General features: G+C 37.4%; 1 pseudogene; it reads right to left on the reverse strand.

The window, feature by feature from the left end:
- Positions 1-6,357: 6,357 nt before the first annotated feature.
- Positions 6,358-7,001, reverse strand: LOC129457834 (fatty acid-binding protein 5-like; annotated as a pseudogene).
- Positions 7,002-8,548: the final 1,547 nt, after the last annotated feature.

The following is an 8,548-nucleotide window of genomic DNA, read 5'->3' on the forward strand; positions in this document are numbered from 1 at the left end:
CCAGGGTTAGGAGGTGTTACCCATCTCTGGACATCTACCTGTACACTTTCTTAGTCTCCAAAGTTCCTTTCTCTTTCTAGAACAGTCTGGTTATTTAAAAAAAAATTGTAATTTGGAAGTAAGGAAAGTCCCTCCTCCCAGTTCAAAGCCCTTCTTCACTCTTAATGGGGCTGAGTAGAAGGCTAGGTGGCCAGGGCTATCTCTCCTTTCACATGTATTGAATACACACGCACGTTAGCTTCCTAAGATGGAGATACTCAGTCTTCATTAATACCTTTTTAGCTTTTTTCCCCTCTCTCTATTCCTTGCCTTTCTCCACATTAAGAGCAGTCTCTAGAAAGTTCTATGTCCTTTGGAGGAAAAAGGACTCAGATTTGATTCCTCTAAACACCAAGAAAATTCTCCCCATCTTCCCTGATTGAAGAAAATGTCGTGTCCACAGAACTGAACTATGTCCAGCATAGTGACCAAAGTGGCCATTCTCCCAGATGATAATTGTTTTATGGCTATTCAGCGTAGTGCAAAGTGCCCTGAAAGATATCATATAGGCTCTGAAAAGGAGAAGAGTGGTAAAGAGTGACCTAACAACTCTTAGCATTTCCATGCTGTTTTGTACTAAAAAGGAGCACATGTATTTCTGAATAAACTGAGGAGTTAGGAAGACATGGGGTGGGGAGGGAATGTTTGTTTAGCCTTTCACTTTTAAACATGCCAATAGTGGACCAAATGCCATCTGCCTCAAGAATGATTTTGATAATTAATAATAGCTTATTCTTGTCAGGTGCAGTTGTGTGATACTATAGTCCCAGCTACTCAGGAGGCTGAGGCAGAAGGATTCTTTGAGTCCAGCAGTTCGAGGCTGCATTCCACTGGGATCCTTCCTATGAATAGACACTACATTCCAGCCCAGACAATGTAGTGAGACCCTATCTCTAAAATAAATAAATAAATAAGTAAATTGATGTGGTTTGGCTGTGTCCACACCCAAATCTCATCCTGAATTGTAGTTCCCATAATCCCCACATGTTGTGGGAGGGACCCAATGGGAGGTAATTGAATCATGGGGACAGTTACCCCCATGCTACTGTTCTTCTAACAATGAGTGAGTTCTCACAAGATCTGATGGTTTTATAAGGAGTTTTCCCTCTTTGCTTGGCACTTCTCGTTGCTGTCGCCATGTGAAGAAGGATGTGTTTGCTTCCCCTTCCACCGTGATTGTTAGTTTCCTGAGTCTTCCCCAGCCACACTGAACTGTGAGTCAATTAAACCTCTTACCTTTATAAATTACCCAGTCTCAGGTATGTCTTTATTAGCAGCATGAGAATGGACTAATACATAAATAAAAAAGCTTATTCTTGATGGGGCTTTGAAGTTTAAAAGCAATTTATTTACATTACCTCTGAATTTTCTCTGTAACTCTGAGGTAGCCATTGTTTTATACTATAGTTACCTTTTAGGTAACTGAGGCGCAGAGAGGGTATGTGTCACTCACTTGATAAGTGACAGATCCAGACTAGAACCTGAGATTTCCTTTTCCAAATCTCGCATATCTACCTTTGAACATGGCTCTAAGGTCTGAGGAATTATAATGAATGTGTCAGGTTATCACAGTGAAATTAATAAAGAGAAAATGGTTGGTTCTACTTCCATGGGCAGGTTGGGGGCTGGTTTTTTTGTTGGTGTCGAAAGCAAGACTTAAGTCATTTGAATCACTCTTTCCACACAAACACTCAATGTCCTTCTAAATAGCAACAAGGCAAATAAAATGATGCATTCAGCTTTGGTTTATTATAGCTAGCGTATTGACTTTAATGAGAGTTATGAAAGTTAATTCTATTTTTATGTTTGGTATATATAATTTGTGATATATTGGAACCCTTGGTATAACAAATATGCACAGTGCATAGGTGCCCATTTGAAAAAGCTCAGATTATGATTTTAAATTATTGGAAAGATTTACAGTTGTATCTTTGTTTTTATTGCATGTTGTTCATATCTGTGGCTTATTTAATAAGGAATCTTTGGTCAAAAACACATCCCCTAGAATATCACTTTTCCCGTGGGACTGCGTCTCTCACTTTATGACATGGTTTCCAGAACATGTCATGACAAAAAGCAGAGAAGAAATATATCAACACATATGGACACAGAAGACTTTTTTGTTTTGACTTAGAATTGTAGCCGTAGCTGATTTCATTTTATTCTCATTCAGCTGTTTATTCAAGTATCATATTTATCATCTTTGACCTTTGCATCTGTTATGGCCTCCAATATTGGAAACGTTTGCTTTTGCCTTGGGTTTTGGAAAATTAAAAAGCAATATGACCCTTATAGCTTAGAATATTTACAGAATTAGAAACAGGCAGTATAGTCTAATAGAGGATATAAGAGGTGAAGATAAGACCTACTAGGTGAGAAGCACTATGCAGGGACTAATTCAGTGATGGAGGAGTTCTGGATTGTGAGAACATATTCAGCTCAGGGTGTTGGGAAAAGCTCCATGAAAGAGTTAGCATTGGAATGTCAAAGTTTTCTAGCTGCGATAATGGGAGTATTAAAATATTCTAAGTTTAAGTATCTTATGAGCTATCATAAGGTGTTTTGGGGGAAAGATAGTAATCTGTTTTCACGGGAATATGTGGTGCTTGAAGGTGATTGTGACAGATGGAGCCAATAAAGATGGATTGGGGACAGATTGTGAGGAGAGCTTTTAGTATTGGGTTAAGGAATATGGACTTTGATCTGCGAGCAATGGGGAACCGTTGGAGGCTTCTGAACAGGAAGTAGCGTGATCTAATTTATATGTTAGGACTATTCAGGTGACAAAAGTATAAGTAATGGATTGGAATGGATTCACTGTTGTAGGCAGTTATTGGGAAGCCTGAAGGCACTTTGATTTGGGAAAGTAAAGGGAACAAAGGAGATGACTATGGGGAAAGTAAGCAGGGAGACCAATGATCAGAGGAGGCTCTGTGTCATTTGGGAATTGGAAATAAGGTACTACAAGTGGAGGGGGAGTGATTATGACAAAAGAGAGCAGAGTTAAGAGGCAAAAAGTAATGAGGCCTTGTACTAGGGTATTAATAATGGGAATGGAGAAAAGGGGAAGAATATCATAGCTTTGTGAAGGTAGAGTTGGCTGATTTGGCAGCTTTGAGTATGAGAGGTGAGTGAGCATGAGGAATTAAAAGTAACTACTAGCTTCAAGTTTGGTTTACTAGAAGACAATATTATACAAAAAGAAACAAGGGAATCAGGAGAAAGACCTTGTTTAGGTTAGCGGTATCAGTGGATTAAATGTCTGGCAGGCATTCGAAAATGTGATTCTTAGGCCTCAGAGTCAACCTATTGAGTAACAGTAGAGATTATGAAATTGGGCAAGTTTTCTGAGGGAGGTTATGAGGAAAGAGGATGAGGAAAAGAGAATTGGGGAATATTCCTAAATTTCATGCCCACTCTAATGGCAACATACTTCCTTCTTATTTAGAATTATGACTATGGTGGGCCACTCTTACCGACACAGGTATCTTATGCTTGAGGGATGTTTGTATGTATCCCTGTGTATATTTCCAAGATTTTCCTAGTGATAACATCACTCTAAGTCACTTGCTTCATGCATGTTTTTTGAGTGAAGGAAAAAGCTTTGGAATTAATAACCACCCCCTAGGCATTGCACTTATTCGGTGCACACCCATTGTGATGTGTTGACCTTGCTTACCTTACTCATTGGGAACGGCAGAAAAGGCCATTCACTGTTGTAGGCAGTTATTGGGAAGCCTGAAGGCACTTTGATCTGGAAAGTAAAGGGAACAACAGAGATTACTAGGGAGAAAGTAAGCAGAGAGACGAATGATCAGAGGAGGCTCTGTGTCATTTGGGAATTGGAAATAGAGTACTACCAGTGTAAATAATGAACAATGTGAAGCTTAAATGATAATTTGCAACAAGCATTTAATGAAAGATCATTGCTTTTGGTAGTAGCCACATACTGAATAAAGTTTGCTGAGTGTGCACTGTATATTATCTGTCCTAAATGACTCAACATTTCAGTTTGATCCTAGGGAATATTATACAACTGGGAAAGGAAAGGAATACATTTATCTCTAAGAGCCGATATTATTGCATAGTACTAACAGAGATAAGGCCACTCTCAAATTGTCATAGCAAATGAACTTTAATGATGACTAATGAACAGAAATGTGTTTAATAACCTGTGATCTGATTTTAGAAGCTGGGCTATTAACTGAGAATAAGGAGAACTGCTCTCTGTTTCTGATTCTGTCCCTCTAATCTTTGCCTTGAATAAATCACTCATGTATAAAATGATTCTGGATAATTTAAAAGCATCAAGTATTTGAATTGCGACTTTTCTCTCCAATATTTCTCAACTAAACCAGCACAAAAAAATATAAGAAGTATAAGGTATAATTTGATTTACCTGCAAAAAGAGTATTAGCCTCTAATGGAGATTATCCACATTTCTCAAAAACAGCAGTTCGTAATGTTGATGATCTATTATGACTGTGACCCCCGATGGGCATACTGAGACTGGAGTCAGCAGATTGTATTAAACTTCAATAGCATAGAAAGCCAAGCATCATGATTTAGCTTTCTCAAGTGTTGAAAAATTTTGTTTTTGCATAGAGGAAGAAGTCTTTCCTAAATAGATTCTGACTTGGTATATTGACTCAGTATATTTGCCTCATTTTTAGGTTCCTGAATCTCTTTTTTGAAGTTTCTATCTTGTGTTTTTAAAATTACCCTATATTTTACATACTCATTGTAAGCATATAGGTTTGCACAGATTAATTAAATGTAATTTTTGAATATTTGCCAAGACAGAAGCATGGCATTGGAAATGTACTTTAAAAAAAAATTTGAAGGCACTTTTGAGTTTGCAATGACAATTATCCCAAAAAATTTACTATAAAATATTTAAGTATTAGCTCAGGTAAACTTTTTAAAATGTATTTTTAATTTACATACATTAAAATTTATTCTTTTTGGTATATATTTTATACCAAAAATTCGACAAACAGAACAATTCTATTACCTCCTCAAAGGAACTCCTTGAAAATACATTGTCCCTTTGTAGTCAGATCTTCCTGCCACCCACCCTTAACCCCTAACAACCACTGATCTATTTTCCATCACTATAGTTTGGCCTTTTCTAGGATGTCATATACGTGGAATCATACATTATGTAGGCTTTTGAGTCTGGCTTCTTTCACTTAGCATAATGCATTTGAGATTCATCCATGTTGTTGCAGGTACCCGTAGTTTGTTCCTTTTTATTGCTCAATACTATTCCATTCATTGGTCCTTCACAGTTTAGCTGCCAGTTAAAGGATATTTACATTATACCTGATTTTGGGTGATTGTAAATAAAGCTGTTATAAACATTCACAAATAGTTTTTATGTAAATATGTCTTCTTTGTTTATTTCTTTTCTTTCTTTCTTTTTTTTTTGAAACAGGGTCTCCCCCTGTTACCCAGGCTGCAGTGGAGTGGCTCAGTCATAGCTCACTGCAGCCTGAAAGTCCTGGCTTCAAGCCCTTCTCACATCTCAGCCTCCCTAGCGGCTGGGACTACAGGGCATGCCACCAAACACAGCTAATTATTTTCTTTTTATTTTGTAGAGATAAGGTCTCACTGTGTTGCCCAGGCTGGTCTCAAACTGCCTCCCGAAGTGTTGGGTTTACAGGTGTGAGCCACTATGTTCAGCCAAGTCTTATTTTCCTTGGGTAAATACTTAAGAGTAGGATTATTATGTATAGTAAGTGTATATTTAACATTATAATAAGCTGCCCAACTATTGCTCATAGTGACTGTACCATTTTGCATTTGAGAATTCAAGTTTTTCTGTGTACTTGTTAGCACTTGGCATTGTCAGGTTTTTTTTTTTTAAGTCATTCTAGAGCATACATAGTAGTATCTCATTGTGGTTTTGGTTTCCATTTCCATAATGACTGGTAATATAGACCACATATCCATGTGTTTGTTTGCCATTAGTATATATTTTTTGTTGAAGTGTCTTTTCAGATCTTTTGTCCTTTTAAAAAAAAGAGTTGCTTTCATATTAAGGTTTGATGATTTTTATATAATCTAGATATATGATTCAAAAACATTTACCCCCAGTCCCTGCCTTGTTTTTTCTTTCTCTTAAAGTATCTTTTGCAGAGCAAAAAAGTTTGTGATTTTGATGAAGTCCAGTTTCTCAATTTTTTTCCTTGTTCTGATAGTGCTTTTGGTGTTATATCTAAGAACTCTTTGCCTAGCTCAAGGTCACAAATATTTTCCTATACATTTTCTTCTAAGTGTTTTACAGTTTTACATTTACATTTAAGTTTTATGGCCCATTTCAAGTTATTTTTTTATTAGCACAAGTACATTTCTTTACTAACCAAAGGGATGATCCTAATTAAACCAGCACTTTAATTGCACAAAAGATACTAATGGAGGTTTGCTTGTTGAACTGAGCTTGTTCATTCTCTCAGCTAATTACTTTCTAAAGTGATGATAGAATTTTTATTCTACTTTTTTGTAGACCTGAGTACAGGTGACATTGTTCAGGATGCGGTCCACCATTAATTTCCCATTTTTTAACTTTCTTGTTATTGTGCTTTCCTTTCCTTTCCATTCCTGATGTTGCACCAATGTGCCATGTATGAAGTTGTTGACAGTCTGTGTTTTTCTGCTATTAGCTGTAGTTTCTTCAAACTTCTCCGCCAGGGTACAAGAGAACTGTGTTGGTTTCAGAGTGCTCTCAGTATTTATGATAGTTTTTGCTGTCACAAGAGATGTTACAATCTGGTCGGGCCATTGCATGCATTTTTCACAGAACTATTCCCACTCCTAGTTCCATCGTGTATTCATCAAAGCATTTGCTGTCCACTCGATGCTATTGTCCTCCCAGCTGCTGAATGGTGGCCAGCATGGGTGTACGAGCAGAGCAGGGTCTGGCTCAGGGGTGGGGGTAGGATATTGAGCCAGGTTTTTTGTATAAGGTGTGAGATACGTGTCTAGGGTGATTTTTTGACATTTGGGTTAGTAATATTTGTTAAAAAGACAATTGTTTTTTCCATTGAACTGTGTTTGCACCTAAGTAAAAAATCAGTTGACTACAGTATTTGTATGGATCTATTTCTGCACTCTATGCTACATTGATCTATGTGTCTCTGCTTTCATCAGTACCCACTGTCATGATTATTGTGGCTTTATAGTATAATTAACTTTAGAACATCTCTGCGAGAAAGAAACAAATTCTCTCAAGCAACCTAATCAGTTTCCTTTTCAGTCTTCTTATCCAAGCAAATGGATTATTTCTCAACAATTTTATCTTCAATGTTCATTCAGTTTATATATTGACTCAGAAAGGTTGTAGCTATACTTCTTGTAGCCTTTCCCTGGATAGAAAAAGACTCCCGTACACTATAGCATTTAAGTTGAGTTTCTCTGCATCAAAGTCAAAATGCAAAAATTTGCGTGCGCGTGCACACACACACACACACACACACCCCACTCACCCACCCAAACCAAAAACCGTCTACTGAGCTATCATCTGCTGACATTCCCTTAAGGGGCTTTCCAGGGTGCTACCACCTCTTATAGGCCCCATCACTCTGACCAAGCTGCCTGGACAGTGGTGACACTTTACCACCCATTGATAACCAGCTTCCTGTCTGGTGGAGTGTCAGTTGGTGGGAACCAGCTGTTATGATTCATCCCACTTAAGATTTCTGCCTTTTGAGAAGTGACGCTAATAGACCTTGGCTGAATGGTGTCTGATTGGGAGAATTTTCTTTTTGATTTCTAGTGCCTCAGCAACTGAACTTTTTATTTTAACAGGTACGTTCCAATTTCCAGTTTCTGTGGAAATTCAATAGAGAGATAAATGTTGTTTTCATCAAGTGTTTGTACCGGCTATTATTTCTTCCTGAAAAACAAACAAGCAAGGTAACTTCTCTTAAAAAGGATACTTGTGTTATGAATTCTTAATAGTTTTCCAAGCTTTCTGGCTTCTGATATTCTGCAAAAGGCAAAACATTTCCGGCCTAAGATATGACTTGTTACATTTGGATTTGGTGAAAGAATTATTGAGTGCTTGAGGGGTAGCTTCGCATATCTAGAGGCGATGGCCTTTCTCTTGTGCTACTGAAGCCAGTTTCATCCTTTTCTTTGTTTTTGTCATTTTCTTACCTCTGATAAGCTTATGAATATTATTTAAAAACAAAGTTTGTTAAGGGTCAACCCCTTATGGTTTACAACCATAAGGACAAGCTGTTGTAAATATAATGAAAGAACAATATAAGAAATATACATTTTAAAATATTGATAAGGGAAAGGTATACTGGTTTTTATGAGTTATGCAAAATTAACATTGTCCTTACTTTTTTAAAAACAATTTTCAGCAGTTGCACATGGAGTAACAATTGTCCTTACTTTAGAGATGAGGAGAGGGCAGAGCATGCCATGAAGGAGGAGGACTGTGATTACATTAGGGACATACCAATCATGGTACCAGTGGCATGCATGGGCAGAAGGGGAG

Source organism: Symphalangus syndactylus, chromosome 11 (genome assembly GCF_028878055.3).
Source record: "Symphalangus syndactylus isolate Jambi chromosome 11, NHGRI_mSymSyn1-v2.1_pri, whole genome shotgun sequence".
Taxonomy (NCBI): Eukaryota; Metazoa; Chordata; class Mammalia; order Primates; family Hylobatidae; genus Symphalangus; species Symphalangus syndactylus.